Genomic DNA, 17,161 nt, shown 5'->3' with positions numbered 1-17,161 from the left:
ATAAAGTTTACAGCGTATATGCTTAGAGTTTTTGACAGTTATATCATAACAAAACCCAAATATATATAGGTACCTGGTAAGGAAGTTGACTTAGACGATTACTCTGCCTTGTTAGTCTGTCTTCCTCACGAAGCCCAGCCATCCTCTTAGGATGCTGAAAGACTCCCAGGAGCTGAAGTATCAAGGGCTGCAACCCATACAACAGGACCTCATCAAACCCCTAATCTGGGCGCTCTCAAGAAATGACATTTGACCACCCGCCAAATCAACCAGGATGCGAAAGGCTTCTTAGCCTTCCGTACAACCCAAAAACAAGATTAAAAACATTTCAAGAGACAGATTAAAAGGATATTTGAATTAAGGGAATGTAGTGGTAGAACCCTCACCCACTACTGCACTCGCTGCAACGAATGGACCCAGTGTGTAGCAGTCCTCGTAAAGAGTCTGGACATCTTTTAAGTAAAATGACGCGAATACCGACTTGCTTCTCCAAAAGGTCGCGTCCATAATACTTTGCAGAGATCTATTTTGCTTAAAGGCCACGGAAGTTGCTATAGCTCTTACTTCGTGCGTCTTAACTTAAAGCAAGCATCGGTCTTTTTCATTCAAGTGAGAATGAGCCTCTCGGATTAAAAATCTGATAAAATATGACAAAGCATTCTTTGACATAGGTAAAGATGGTTTCTTAACTGAGCACCATAAGGCCTCAGATCCACCTCGTAAGGACTTAGTACGAGCTAAGTAGAACTTAAGAGCTCTAACTGGACACAGCACTCTTTCAAGTTCGTTGCCTACGATCTCTGACAGGCAAGGTATATCAAAAGACTTAGGCCAAGGACGAGAAGGCAGTTCATTTTTGGCCAGGAAACCAAGTTGAAGTGAACATGTGGCTTTCCCTGTAGAAAAGCCGATGTTCTTACTGAAGGCATGAATTTCACTGACCCTTTTAGCCGAAGCCAAGCACACTAGGAAAAGCGTCTTGAGGGTGAGATCCTTCAGGGAGGCTGAATGTAATGGCTCAAACCTGTCTGACATGAGGAACCTTAGGACCACGTCTAAGTTCCATCCAGGAGTTGCCATACGACGTTCCTTAGAGGTCTCGAAAGACTTAAGGAGATCTTGGAGATCTTTATTGTTGGAAAGATCTAAGCCTCTATGTCGAAAGACCGAAGCCAACATGCTCCTGTAGCCCTTAATAGTGGGAGCTGAGAGGGAGCGAACATTCCTCAGATGTAAAAGAAAATCTGCGATTTGGGCTACAGAGGTACTGGAAGAGGACACAGATGCTGACTTGCACCAGTCTCGAAAGACTTCCCACTTCGACTGGTATACTCTGATGGTAGAAGCTCTCCTAGCTCTCGCAATCGCACTGGCTGCCTCCTTCGAAAAGCCTCGAGCTCTTGAGAGTCTTTCGATAGTCTGAAGGCAGTCAGACGAACCGCGGGGAGGCTTTGATGAACATTCTTTACGTGGGGCTGACGTAAGAGATCTACCCTTAGAGGAAGACTTCTTGGAATGTCTACCAGCCATTGAAGTACCTCGGTGAACCACTCTCTCGCGGGCCAGAGGGGAGCAACCAACGTCAACCTTGTCCCTTCGTGAGAGGCGAACTTCTGCAGTACCTTGTTGACTATCTTGAATGGTGGGAATGCATATAAGTCCAGATGAGACCAATCCAGTAGAAACGCGTCTATGTGGATCGCCTCTGGATCTGGGACTGGTGAGCAATAGATCGGTAACCTTTTGGTCAACGAGGTGGCAAAGAGGTCTATGGTGGGTTGACCCCAAGTAGCCCAAAGACTCTTGCACACGTCCTTGTGGAGGGTCCATTCCGTGGGTATCACCTGACCCCTCCGACTGAGACAGTCTGCCAAGACGTTCAAGTCCCCCTGGATGAATCTCGTCAACAGGGAGATGCCTCGATTTCTTGACCATATGAGAAGGTCCCTTGCGATCACGTACAGCGTGTGGGAGTGTGTGCCTCCTTGCTTGGAGATGTACGTCAAAGCTGTGGTGTTGTCTGAGTTGACCTCTACCACTTTGTTTCGAAGAATGCTTTCGAATTTCATCAAGGCCAAGTGGACTGCTAATAGTTCCTTGCCGTTGATGTGCATGCTCTTCTGACTTGAGGTCCACAGACCTGAGCATTCCTGACCGTCCAGGGTCGCACCCCAACCCAAATCCGACGCGTCTGAGAACAACACGTGGCTTGGGTTCTTGACTGCTAGGGATAGTCCCTCTCTCAGACTGATATTGCTGTCCCACCAGTTCAGGCATGCCTTTACTGGTTCGGAGACTGGGATTGATACCGTCTCTAAAGTCTTGCCCTTGTTCCAGTGAGAGGCTAGATGGAACTGGAGAGGCCGAAGGTGTAGTCTCCCTAGCGAGACAAACTGCTCCAGGGATGAGAGAGTCCCTACGAGACTCATCCAACTCCTGACTGAACAACGTTCTCTTTTCAGCATTAGTTGGACTTTGAGCAGGGCTTGTTCTATTCGGGTGGCAGACGGAAAAGCCCGAAAAACTGGACTGCGAATCTCCATCCCCAAATATAGAATAGTCTGGGATGGGATCAGTTGGGACTTTTCTAAGTTGACCAAAAGTCCCAACTCCTTGGCCAGACCCAACGTCCAATGTAGATCCTGCAGACAGCGATGACTGGACGATGCTCTGAGAAGCCAGTCGTCCAAGTACAGGGAGGCTCGGATTCCCGATAGATGGAGGAATTTTGCCACATTCCTCATGAGCCTCGTAAACACGAGAGGAGCAGGACTGAGGCCAAAGCACAGGGCTCGAAACTGGTACACCACATTCCTGTAAACAAACCTCAGAAACGGTTGGGAATCTGGGTGTATAGGAATGTGGAAGTACGCATCTCGTAGGTCGAGAGACACCATCCAGTCTCCATCTCTGACCTCTGCTAAGACGGACTTCGTGGTCTCCATCGTGAATTTTGTTTTTGTAACAAAAACGTTGAGCGCACTGACGTCTAGCACCGGCCTCCAACCTCCTGTATGCTTTGGGACTAGGAAGAGACGGTTGTAAAACCCCGGTGATTGAAGGTCCGAGACTTTCACCACCGCTCCCTTCTCTAGCAACAGACACACTTCTTGATTTAGGGCTTGTCTCTTTGACTCCTCTCGGTACCTGGGAGAGAGGTCTATGGGAGTTGTTACCAGAGGAGGTTTGCGTACAAACGGTATTTTGTACCCCTCTTTGAGCAACAGAACAGACTCTTGGTCTGCACCCCTCTTCTCCCAGGCCTGCCAGAAGCTCTTCAATCTGGCACCTACCGCTGTCTGAGGCTGTGGGCAGTCAGACTCTGCCACGGGAGGACTTGGCTCCTCTCTTCTTACCTCTCTTTCCCTCGGCACGAGAGCCTCCCCTGCTGGGAGCTCTGCCACGAAAGGGCGGGATAAATCTAGACGCAGGAGTCTCGATCCTGGGTCTCACAGCAAAGGATGAAGAAGGAGCCCCTTTGCGAGCAGAGGACGCCATCAGGTCATGTGTGTCCTTCTGCACAAGCGAAGCAGCTATATCCTTAACCAGCTGTTGTGGAAACAAAGCCGCTGATAAGGGAGCAAAGAGCAGTTCCGATCTCTGACAGGGAGTAACTCCTGCCGAAAGGAAAGAGCAAAGGGTTTCTCTCTTCTTTAAGACTCCCGACGTGAAGGTGGAGGCGAGCTCATTGGAGCCATCGCGGATGGCTTTGTCCATACAGGACATGATAAGTAAGGAAACATCTTGGTCGGCAGACGAGATCTTCCTACTTAATGCTCCTAATGACCAGTCAAGAAAGTTAAACACTTCAAAGGCCCTGTATACGCCTTTAAGTAGATGGTCAAGGTCCGAGGAGGACCAACAAATCTTCGAGCGTCTCATGGCCAGGCGACGGGGAGAGTCTACGAGGCTTGAGAAGTCACCCTGGGCAGAGGCAGGGACTCCCAAGCCGAGAACTTCTCCCGTGTCATACCAGACGCTCGATCTAGAAGCAAGCTTAGAAGGTGGGAAGGCAAAGGCCGTCTTCCCCAAACTCCTCCTGGTATCCAACCAGTCGCCTAGAAGACGTAAAGCCCTCTTAGAAGAGCGAGAAAGCACTAGCTTAGTAAAGGCTGGCTTGGTAGCAGCTAAGCCTAGAGCAAACTCAGACGGAGGAGAACGAGGAGCAACAGCAACAAAGTGATCTGGAAAAAGCTCCTTGAAAATCATCATGATCTTCTTAAAATCCATCGAAGGAGGAACAGCCTTAGGTTCATCTACATCTGAAGGATTATCATCAGGATGAGGATCAGCAACGTCCTCATCTGAAGGAGCTTCGTCCGACAACTGATGAGTCTCAAGCAAGGGAGAGACCTGCCTTGGTGGCAATGTTTGACAAGCAGAGTCCACACGCACCGGAGCATCAGTAGCAGTCCAGGACGTTACATCATGTAACTGCTTAACAGACTGACTAGCAACAACAACAGGAGCGGGAGGACGCTCGACGTCAACTCGAGACTGCCTTGACTGCCTAGACTGAGCAGTCAAAACAACTCTTGACTGCGGTGCTTGACGCTCAACGTCAAAACAAGTCAACTTCGCTGGTTGGCGAACGTCCTGAACGTCAACACGAGCATGCGGCAGCGGCTGAACGTCCACAAGCGGCTGAAAGTCAACACGGGACTGCATCGAGTGAGGCTCTACAAAACGTGACTGACGTGACTTTGTAACGTCAACGTCAACAGGACGAGCAAAGGCTCGTTTGGGCGGCTGACGGCCAGGATCTCGATCAGCTAAGCGGCGAGGATCATCGTGAACCTGCTCAGCAGAATAGTCCTCCATAAGAGAGGCAAGCTTATTCTGCATGTCTTGCAGTACAACCCATTTAGGATCAACGGGAATGGGTGCGGTAAGAGACGAGGGTAACGTCTGTGACTGCAAAACCTTGCCTACACTAAGACTCTCGGAGCCTGTGTTACGCTTCTGTTTAGGCGGCGAGCAGTCTTCCGATGACTGCACAGGGTCAGAGCTGTCCCAATGGCTACAACCAGGACGCTGGACCTGTACTGAAGGGACTGACTTTCGCTTTAAGGGTCTCGAAACCTTGCTCCACGGTTTCTTACGCGATAAGCCTTCGGATGACGAGGAGAAAACCGTCTCGCTCGTCTTATGGTAGGGGCGGTCTTGACGAGACACGCCTGAAACCATAGAGGGAACGTCTGTTCGTTGGTTAAAGCCTCTCGAACCCATAAGTCCTACGACATTACTTCTCCCTGGGGCATGGGAGCTTGCAAGAGGTCTCGGACTAGGCGAACGACAGGCACGAACAGACGAACCCTCGGTCGCAACACTGATAACACTTTGCGCACTAATCACTTTCTCCCCACGATTTTCTAATGTGGCACTCTGACACTTTAACTCTTTTACGTCCACCATGAGTTGATTACGGTCCGTAGCTAACGACTCAACTCTCTCGCCCAAAGCTTGAATGGCACGTAACATATCCCGCATTGATGGTTCATGAGTGCTAGTAGAGGGTTCAGGCACAACTACTACTGGGGAAGGATTAGGTTCAGGGGCATGGGAGGAGGAAAATTCTAACGATCTAGAGGAACTTCTCCTCACCCTATCTCTCTCTAGCTTACGAGAATACTTGTCAAACTCAAGCCAATCGAATTCCGAAAGGACCACGCACTCATCACACCGATCTCCTAATTGACAGGTTTTACCCGGACAATTAGAACACACAGTATGTGGGTCGAGAGAGGCCTTTGGAAGACGTTTATTACAATCCCTAGCATTACATTTACGAAATCTAGGAATTGGAGAAGGGTCAGCCATTTTGAAAAGTCAAAGAAAGTCCAAAAACAATCCAAAGTCATCAACAATTAAATCTGTCCAAAAAAGAGTTCAAGAGTTTAAGTTGAAGATAAAACACCTGCACTGCGAAAGCTCAAACCAAAAAGAAGTACTTCACCAAGACTGTTGAAAAACTCCAGGTTAACAGCGAGTAATGGAATCAACTTGTCGATCAGACCGACAGAGAAGAACTGGAGCTGTTTACATGTATATGCGGTATCTGGCCGATAGTTGGCGCTGGTGGGCACACCCGCAACCTTCATAGCGATCGCTCGCGAGTTTTTGTGTTTTTCTGTCGAGCCGCCGGAGACGTCAGCTATTATATATTCACCGGCTAAGTTAAATATTTAAAACTGAAAAATCAACCAATACAATTAGATTCATAAACTAATTGAGACAAAACATACGGCGTAGCAACCCCACCCACACGGGAAGGAAGCTACTCAGACGTAGTAAAGGTAACGTAGTAAGGGTGAACGACCTCAACAGAGAGAGAGAGAAAGACCGAAGTCAAACTCGATCGCAACCCATGAAATTACACCGTGGTGGCCTAACTGCCGAGGGCTCCACGGAGATATCGTACACTAAACACACAAGCACGAACTCTGAAAATGACTCTTACTGATTTCTATACTCAAATATATACATAAACACGAAAAAATTTTTACATATATATTGAGTAAAAGAAAAGTAAGTGATTAAGTAAAGACAAAACAAAAAATGGCTGCCAAGCGAGGACAAGGACAGGCACATCTGTCCATTGTCCAAGCCAAAAGTGAAGCGAGACATTTCACCGGTGTGTGAGGGAGGGAGGGGTAGCAAGCTACCCCTCCCCCTACCCCTGCTAACTAGCGCGGGGTAGGAAACCCTCGTTAAAATCTAATGGCTCGTCATTTCAGCTACGCCGAAAGTAATACCCAATGTAAATAGCGTGGTTTGTATTTCGGTTATGGAACAATTATAAGTTTAAAAGTCAAAGATTAGTGGCAGTCCAAAAAAGGCAAGGAGGAAAAGCGGGGACAACCACTCTCCATCCGAGCCAGAAGCAAAGTGAACTCAATCACAGGTGTGTGAGTGGGAGGAGTAGAAAGCTACCCCCCTTACCCCCGCAAATTAGCGGGATGGGTAGTTAACCCTTGCTAAATCTTAATGGCTCGTCCTTTCAGCTTCGCTGAAAATGATACCCCTATAAATGGCGTTGGTTTGTATTCCAGTTACGGAACAAATGCTTGAGACAGCATAAGCTATCAAACTCGAACGATGGAAACTTCTCCAACTCGTGCTCTCCGTCCCAATTACAATTAAACATTGACTGGCCACACAGTACTACTTTGGATCCTTCTCTCTGGTTACGGTTCATTTTCCATTTTGCCTACACACACCGAATAGTCTGGCATATTCTTTACATATTCTCTGCTGTCCTCATACACCTGACAACACTTAAGATTACCAAACAATTCTTCACCTAAGGGGTTACTGCTCTGTAATTTTTCAGTGGCAACTTTCCTCTTGGTATGGGTAGAAGGGACTCTTTAGCTATGGTAAGCAGCTCTTCTAGGAGAAGGACACTCCAAAATCAAACTATTGTTCTTTAGTCTTGGGTAGTGCCATAACCTCTGTACCATGGTCTTCCACTGCCTTGGGTTAGAGTTCTCTTGCTTGAGGGTACACTCGAGCACACTATTCTATCTTATTTCTCTTCCTCTTGTTTTGTTAACGTGTTTATAGTTTATATGGGAGATTTTTATTTTAATGTTGTTACTCTTCTTAAAAATTTAATTTTCCTTTTTTTTCCTTCCCTCACTGAGCTATTTTCCTTGTTGGAGCCCCTGGGCTTATAGCATTGTGCTTTTCCAGGTAGGGTTGTAGCTTAGCAGTTAATAATAATAATAATAATAATAATAATAATAATAATAAAAGGGGAAGATTAACTGTGGCCATTTTATTGGTGAAACCAAAGCATGTACAGTATGCGCATGTCTGAAGCCACAAGTGTCTCTTGAAAGAACAGTCTTTTGAATAATCAAGGAGGGATACGTCACGCAAGAAGAACGTGGTAGACCTAAATCTATAGGAAAAACAAAGCATTATCTTCATGCTATAACTGTTCTAGACAACTTTGACAAATGTGTTTTAAGAAGAATGTTAAGAACAGTGTTAAACTTTTATGCAAGTAAGGAAATTCCCACCCTTGAGCAACTACTGGTGGAAGCTAAAGAAAACATTGCATTCAATGGATGCAAAGTCTCTCTAAGGAAAGTGCTACATGACATAAAGCGAGATAGAGAGAATGAAGATTAAATCCACTTTTCTTTTCAGAAATCCTAAATCTAATAAGTTGAAAGACTAATGATTTATAGATGTGACCCAAACACCACAAGCACGGAGATATCGGTAGTGAAAGACAAGTATCTACAAGGGCAGTGCAATTAAAAAGATTTAAAAGGTCTAAAGGTCTTCTCTTTAAAGATACCCCTTCCAGGTTCATTATAAGCATTGTTTATGCTTAATTATCCATTTTCAATATATATATATATATATATATATATATATATATATATATATATATATATATATATATATATATATATATACTGTGTATATATAGTATGCCTGCAGAACTGCAGAAAAAGACAATAAGCAAGCTATTATTGCAGATATGATAATGTTATTTAGCCAATGTTATGCAAACGAATACAGTTAAATAGAAAGTGTGAGAGAAGATAGGATACCTGCCCCTGTATAACTGTTAATCTCTTAATCTGCCTTTATTGTTGTTTTCAAAGGTTTCTGACTTCTCTAAACAATGATTCCTTCAAGAATAAATAAACTAAATATTTACGCTCGGACACGATACGCTATGGCAAAGAGATCTTCTCAGTGGCCACCACGAATAGTTTCATTAAACCTAAAATTCCTGGCATTCAACTAGGATGACACCAAAAAGGACTATGAGTAGTTTGTAGAATGGTAGATGCCCTAACTAGTTCTAGAATAGTACATGTAACTGGGGGTTGCAATGGGGTATTAGCCAGACTGTATGCTTGATAATGGCAACCTGTATATATGATGGTGGCAGTCTAAGGTAGGTCGCAAGGGGTAAGGACACGGCGTGTAGGTTAGGTTAGGAGGGGAAGTTTAAGTTAGGTGGTGTTCTTGTGTAGAGATTTTGCCAAAAAAGTCTTATGCAGGAGGATTCAACAGTACCCAAAGTGCTACTGTCCTCAGTGGGTTGTGTCCCCAGTGGGCATCTACCCACTGAGGCTAAACATGTTATATAGGGAATATCCAGGGGTGACAACACCCCTTTTTTACCTTTTTATATATTGTGTAAAGTGTGTATGGAACAATTCATTAAAATATACATGATATTACCGTAGCATTGCTACCATTAGCAATGCCTTTGTAACGTTGTTAACACTGTGTATCATTGTTAACGTTGCTTATTTTAACATTCCCAGTGCATACGTGAGTTTTGTGACCTGGGAACTCCTAGGTTAGGTTAGGTGAGTTTGTTAGGTTCTGTACCCTTTTTGTACTTTTTATATATTTTGTACAACTTATATTGAAAAATTATTTAAAATACGTATGGAAATATCTAGCATTACTATCGCTAGTAATGTCACCGTACCGTTGGTAACGCTGTGTATCATTCGTATCGAGGCTAATTTTACTGTTCTCAGTAAATACCTGAGGTTTGTGACCTGTCAACTACTACGTTAGGTTAGGTGGGTTTGTTAGGTTCTGTACCCTTGTTGTTCTATTTATATATTGTGTAACCGGTAATATTACCTTAACAATCTGAGTCATCGTTGGTAACACTGTGTATCACTGGTAACGTTGCTAATGTTATCGTTCGGCATACATTTATGAGTGAAGTTGTTATCAGGTTATTACCAATTATCATGTCTCACAAATGGCTCCATTGCCTGAAAGGGACATGGCAGGGGAGACCCCATTCACTAACTCAACATAGCCTGGTGGGGGGCATTTTCCCTAAATAACATGTTTAGCCTCAGCGGGTAGGACCCACTGAGGATATGATGCCCGCTGAGGGCAGTAGCACTTCGGACCCTTATCGGAGGATTTGCCCGCTGATATACAAAAGCTCCCATTAGCCTCTTCCCTCAATAAGGACTCGAAGACATACCATATATAAGGTTATGGGGGTATTTTGGGTTAGGATTGACTTTCATTTTCTCTACGTAGACCTACAAATATTCTGTCCTTCTAACGTCAATCCCATAAAAAGGACTAAGATCATTAGCTTGTTTTAATAATACTGCCTTGTTATACAGGTAGACCTAGCAAAGCCTTACGATAGCTACCGTAGTAATTGTTAAGAAAACTCGAAAGTTGAGCTATATGATACCTACCAAGAAGAGTATGTGGCAGTTATTTCACATATAACTAACTATTACTGTGGAGACGTTTTAGATTATTCTCAATACATGACAATACGTCAGGCAGTATGACACTTCGAAATAGGAACATATAAACTCAAGTTGTCATTTATCAAGCAAAACTTAATTAGGAGGCTTGTTCTGTACCAAAATAATTATATAATTTCTTAAAAGTTTCAATAAAATTTTAGATGAGTTATAAAATAGTTATATTATACATTATAAAACTATTATTACGTATTTTCATGATTTTTTTGTATGAAATTATGCATTTAAATTAAACAAAATCAGAATATCTAAAGAAACGTATCTAGAATTCTTCTTCATACTTTTGGCAATCCATTTAGGATTAACGGGGACACTTTCCGTGGTCATTTCGATACAGATGTACCAAACCACCCAATCAGTATTAATGACTTTACTCTTCTCTTAATATTACATTATAGGCAAATCAAACAGTTCTCACTGGATTCTTATAATCGCGTGTTAAACAGCAGTGATTGTTAACTTATACTAAAACTTACTTTGGCTTGTCTTATTCGAGGAGTAGGTTATTTTGTAGTCCCTAAAAATACAATAATTGTTCTTTTCATGAAACATAAAACAATGCTGTATGATTACATTCTTAAAACTAATCATAACGAAGAGAGTTACTAATAAACTTTCCTAAAAACAAAACGTAAATAAAATTGAGGATGATCTCCAATAGTCATTGAAATTTCTGCATTTTATACTGATCTGTATATATCTAATAGATCTTTTTATAACATTAAGCCACTTACAGTAATAATTTGGTGTATGTATGAATATATATATATATATATATATATATATATATATATATATATATATATATATATGTATGTATATAAATATATATATATATATATATATATATATATATATATATATTTATATATATATATATATATATATATATATATATATATATATATATATATATATATATATATATATATATATATATATACTGTCCTAGGCAGTATACCTTAGCAATCCATGTTTGACAACGGTTATATTCGTAACTGCAGATGAGCAACTTAGTGGAGTAATGAGAGTTTTGGGTGTGGAGGAAATGACTCCCTACATCTCGATGAAGTCACTGGCAACAGGGTGACGGATTGGGTTTAAGGCGATGGACAAACTGTCTCTTCGGCTTTTACTCCTGATGCCTGGCGGTTGATTTTACTAGAATTAGTATGGACCGACAAGGGTCACTTACCTTAGTTAGGTAGGCACTGCCATTGCAAGGAACTGGCTATCCTTTGATGTATATAGCCAATAAATCCTCTATGGTTTTAGTCAGTCATGGATAGAAAAGATGAAAGAATGGCCCCCAGTCCCGGGTGTAGCGGGGTGCTACGAATCTCCTGGTTAATAAATATTAAAGAAAAATTGAAAATAAGTAATTGGAATGTTAGAACCGTGAATCAGATTGGGAAGTTACAGCAAGTGGAGAGTGAATTTATGAAATATAGTTTGGATACCTTGGCAAGTGAAACACGTTGTAAGGGGATTGGTAAGGGAACTTTAGACCAAAGCCATATAAATACATACATATTCTCATGACTCCGACATGATAACAGTTTTAACGCTCTTCAACTACCGCTTACGTTGCCGGCCTGGTTACGATTTTTAACAATCGTAGTTTCTTCACCTCGTCGCTCGTCTTACTCTGCTTGTGATTGGCTGAAGTACCCGTCACGCCACCGTAGTTCCTTCATCGAAGGTTATGTTTGTTACCCAAGTTTTTCATATCTTTAGTTCTGTTCTTGCCTTTGTACTCGGCTGAGGATCAACTTTTGTACTTCACGGACTTATACATCTGCACCTGCCTCTTGAGTATATTTTGTAATATGTTATTTGTTTGAGTGTTGGATTTATTTATGACTTTGTTATAATTATTTACGAGTGTTGATGTTATAATTATTTACGAGTGTTGATTTTCTCATGTATTTGTGGGTATACGGATATTCACACACCATTCCTCATGTTTCTGATTTGTGTTACTTTAGTGTTTTGCTCTTTTTGTGTTACGTTAGTGTTTTGGCTTTAAGTTTAATTTTTCTTAGGTTATAAATAAATTTGTTTTAATTAGTCAACAAATTAAGTTTTGAGTATTCGGCTTGAGAATTATGTTCTATAAGTATTATTTAAATTATAATATAATAAATCTTTATGATGTTTGCAAGCCTTTAGTTACTTTTTCCTTTAATGTTCCATTTTGACATTGCACATATTGGGGCTGCCTCTAATATTACGACATCAGGTCTCATCGGTAATTAGGGCTTGTAACATATGGGGGCCTGTCCGGGATAATTTTCCATGTGCACTTATATAGGTATATCAATTCGCCTTGCCTTTTTGTGATAGTAACTTAATCGTTTGTGCTGTTATACAGAAGTGTTAGTACTTTGTAATCCTATGCCGATCCTTAATCTTTCTTAGGTCATCAACACTTTGTCTTGTGACACATAATACAGAACTCGGATGACCTTTTATTTCCACTGAAGTCACATTGACTAGACTCTTTAAACCGAGAATCCTTAATAGATTTGACTTTAATTAGACATTAGAATCTTATCTAGAGCTTAAACTGTCAAGTGTTCCAAGAATCTTTACAACTTGCTATTAACTTGTGGTAGTTAATGTTTGTATCTTGCACTTAAGGCAACAAGCCAGCCTGAATCTTGAAATGAATCTTGCTTGAATCTTAAATTGAATCATCACTGAATATTACCTCATCACTGAACGTAGTGATAATACAGCTTCACATGTACTTAATACCCTTTGTATTCAATTTGTGTATTGTATATTTAACCTGTAACCAACACTCAATCCTTCAGAGGAATTTTCTTGCTGTTACAATGAGTGAATTTGATGTCCATGCCTTTTGCTCTAAGCCAGATTTTACATACTTGAGTAAATTCACTTTAAGTAAAGATGAATGGAAGTTTATTCTTATGTACTTTAAGATTTCGTTCACATCTTCCATGACCCTACGAGACCTTAAGACTACAGCTATAGATGGTTTGGTAGAACAGGGATTAATTTTGCCAGAATCTGTGACATTGTTAGATGATAAAGACCAGGAGCATGATAGACTCTCATTATCTAGTGCCGAAGAATTTATTGATAAAATTCATGATCAGAAATTGTCACTAGGGACTGATGCACCTTCCGTGCAAAAGAGTATTGCTGATGTAGAAATACAGAAATTACAGATAGAGAGAGAGTTGAAGTTAGCACAAATACAATTCGAAGCAAGAAAGCTAGAAATAGAAAGAGAAGTTAAGTTAGCAGAACTAGAGGCTCAGACTTATGACCGTTCAATTATCCAAGGTACTCATAATAAGAAGTTTAACATTGCCCAACAAGCACAGCTAGTTCCTCAATTTAATGAAGATGACCCTGAAAGTTATTTTAGGAATTTTGAGAAGACAGCAATTCAATTAGAATGGCCCAGAACCTCTTGGACATGGCTTGTTAGCACAAACTTTAAAGGTAAAGCCTCGATCGTATATTCTACTTTATCATTAGAAGACTGCCAAGACTATGATTTTGTTAAGACTTCTATCCTAAATGCTTACACTATTACACCTGAGGGCTATAGACAAAATTTCCGTAATTTAATTAAAACTCCATCTCAGACTTATGTTGAATTTGCTACAGAGAAGTTACGGTATTTTCATAAATGGCTGTTCTCGAGTAATGTCACCACTTTCGATCAGTTAGTTAACTTATTAGTATATGAAGAGTTCAAAAGGAAAATCCCTCTGAATGTTAAGCTCCACCTAGAAGATAGAGGTGAAACCTTATTGAAAGAGGCAGCAAATTGTGCTGATGTATATTCCTTGGTACACAAAGGTAATCCTAAGTCTGATAAAAGGACAGTTCCTGTAAAACCTGCCTCATCTGTAGTTTCAGAGACTCAGGATGGGAATAGTAGTAGTGATAAATACCAAACTAAAATAATATGCAGTTTTTGTAAGAAATCTGGTCATCACATTACTGAATGCTGGAGTCCCCACTGTAAACACTCTAAATATTATGACCCTAATAAAGCTTCCAAAACTTCAGTAAAATCTCAGCTCCCATTTAATAAGCCCACATCTAACGTAGCTGCTCACCCTCCTTGCATAGATGTTTTTGAAGATTTCAAAATGACAGGCACAGTAACTCTAAATAATGTAGAATATCCTGTCAACATTCTAAGAGACACCGGTTCTGCTCAAAGTATAATGCTTAATACAGTAATCCCTAACTTAGAGAAATTCTTTCTAAATGAAAAGGTAGTAATTTGTGATCTCTCTTCAATTTCCACCATTCCCCTCACAGAATTGTATCTTAAGTCTCCACTTGTATCCGGAAAAATAAAAGTAGGGGTAACACAAAATTTACCGGTCCCTGGAATTAACTTTTTACTAGGAAATGATATTGCTGGGAAACTTACTGTTCCATGTCCAGTTGTAGTAGATCATCCCTTGGAAAATAACCCTACTCTAAATATTGAATCCTCTCAGCCTGATCTTTTCCCTGTTTGTGTAACCACTAGGTCAAAGTCTCGTCAGCCTAGAATTAAATCTGTGCCTTTACCTAACATTAAAGAAATAAAGATTTCAAAGGATTCCTTAATTGCAGCACAGAAGTCTGACCCTACTTTGACCCAATGTTGGTCAGAGGTAGCTTCCCACATTACAAAAGTTAAAGAAAAGCCAGGATTTTACCTTCATGAAGGCATTCTCATGAGATTATTTAGACCTAGCCACTTAGCTCAAGAACAAGATTGGGCCGATGAATTTCAGATAGTAATTCCATCCTCTTTGAGAAGTGAAATTGTTTCTTTGGCTCATGATGGTCTCAATGGACATTTAGGTATAAAGAAAACTTATCAAAAGCTCCAAATACATTACTTTTGGCCAGGAATGAAGAAAAGTGTTACAGAATATATAAAATCTTGTCCCATTTGCCAAGTTATAGGTAAACCCAATCAATCTATTCCTCCTGCTCCGCTCATTCCTATCCCTGTATTAGAGGAACCCTTTGAGAAAATACTAATAGATTGTGTTGGTCCACTTCCTTCCACTCGCAAAGGGAATAAATACATCCTTACTATCATGTGTACATCAACCAGATTTCCTATAGCTATACCTCTCAAGAACATTTCTGCTAAGAATATAGCTACTAACTTGATACACACCTTCTCAAATTTTGGTATTCCCAAGGTTTTGCAATCTGACCAAGGAACTAATTTCACTTCGGATCTTTTTAGAGAGGTACTAAAAGAATTAAGTGTGCTTACTGTAAACTCTTCTGTATACCACCCTGAGTCTCAAGGAGCTTTAGAGAGATTCCACCAAACCCTTAAATCCATGCTGAAACGTTACTGTTTAGAAAGTTCAAACGATTGGGATGAAGGTCTTGACTTTTTATTATTTGCAGTTAGAGAATGTAAGCAAGAATCTTTGGGATTTTCTCCTTTTGAGTTGCTGTTTGGTAGAGAGATCAGGGGTCCCTTAAAAATTGTAAAAGATCATTTGCTAGCCAGTGACTTTGATTCAGAATCCTCAAAGGTTAATGTGCAGACATATATGAACAACTTGAAAGAGAGGTTATCTAAAGTAAGAAAATTAGCTAAAGAATACTTAAAGGAGAGTCAAGCATCTATGAAAGCTCACTTTGATAAATCCGCTAAAGTCAGACAGTTTCAGCCTGGAGATGAGGTGTTAGTTTTAATGCCTATACCAGGATCTCCTTTTTCACCTAAATATCAAGGTCCTTATACCGTAATTGATAATTTAAAGTCAAATAACTATTTAATCTCTACTCCAGATAAAAGGAAAAAGACTCAGAAATATCACATAAATTTATTAAAAGAATATTTAAAGAGAACATCAGATGAGGCTGGTTCAAAAACTAATCTATGTATAACAAATTCTGACAAACCAATTGAAGCGTCGGATGAATATTTACCGAACCCTATTACGACCAACAGTAATATTATAGAAGACCTGGAAGGGTCTCTAACACATTTATCAGAGTCTCAGCTTAGGGACTTGGCCAACCTATTCAAACAATTTCCTAATGTGTTGAGTGATGCCGTAGGGAAATGTAATTTGATAGAACATAACATCCGTCTAAAATTTGGTTCTCTCCCTATCAAACAGCCACCGTATCGTCTGAGTCCAGAAAGGAGGAAAGTCATGCAAGATGAAGTAAACTTTCTGCTCGAACATGGCCTAGCAGAACACAGCTGTAGTCCATGGGCTTCGCCTTGTCTACTCGCCCCAAAACCTGGAGGACGTTTCAGACTTTGCACAGACTACAGGAAACTTAATGATTTAACTATCCCTGACTCTTACCCATTGCCTCTAATTGATACTATAATAGATTCTATTGGCCAAGCTAAGTTTGTATCTAAAATAGATTTACAAAAAGGTTACTATCAAATTCCCCTCACTGAAAACTCTAAGGAAATATCAGCTTTTATAACCCCTGATGGTCTATTTCAATATACCCGTATGCCTTTTGGTCTTAATTCTGCCCCAGCAACCTTTCAAAGGCTTATGAACTTCATTACTAGGGATTTAGAAGGGACTTATGTGTACTTAGACGATATTTTGATAATTTCAGAAACTTGGAACAATCACCTGCAACGTCTATCAAATCTACTGCAACGCCTGGATGAAAGTGGTCTCACCATAAACTTGCTCAAATCTTCCTTCGGCCAGGGTACGGTGACTTATCTGGGACATGTGGTGGGTCAAGGTCAAACTCGGCCTAAGGAAGCGAATATAGAAGCCATTCTCAATTTCCCTCGTCCAACGACTAGAAGGGAAATACAACGCTTCCTGGGTATGTGTGGCTTTTATCGCCGTTTCTGCCCTAACTTCTCTGCA

General features: G+C 41.0%; 1 protein-coding gene across 1 annotated transcript in view; it reads right to left on the bottom strand.

Annotated features, from left to right (window-relative positions):
- PGAP5 (Per1-like protein PGAP5) overlaps nt 1-10,379 on the bottom strand; it is a 170,531-nt gene extending 160,152 nt beyond the window's left edge. The window contains exon 1 of the mRNA XM_068362323.1: nt 10,215-10,379. The gene's annotated coding sequence lies outside the window, so the exon portion shown is untranslated. The remainder of the gene's footprint in view (nt 1-10,214) is intronic.
- Nucleotides 10,380-17,161: the final 6,782 nt, after the last annotated feature.

This window comes from Palaemon carinicauda, chromosome 38 (genome assembly GCF_036898095.1).
Source record: "Palaemon carinicauda isolate YSFRI2023 chromosome 38, ASM3689809v2, whole genome shotgun sequence".
In the NCBI taxonomy this organism is placed as follows: Eukaryota; Metazoa; Arthropoda; class Malacostraca; order Decapoda; family Palaemonidae; genus Palaemon; species Palaemon carinicauda.
Note: the sequence above shows the minus strand (reverse complement) of the source record. Positions and strands in the feature narration are given on the sequence as shown.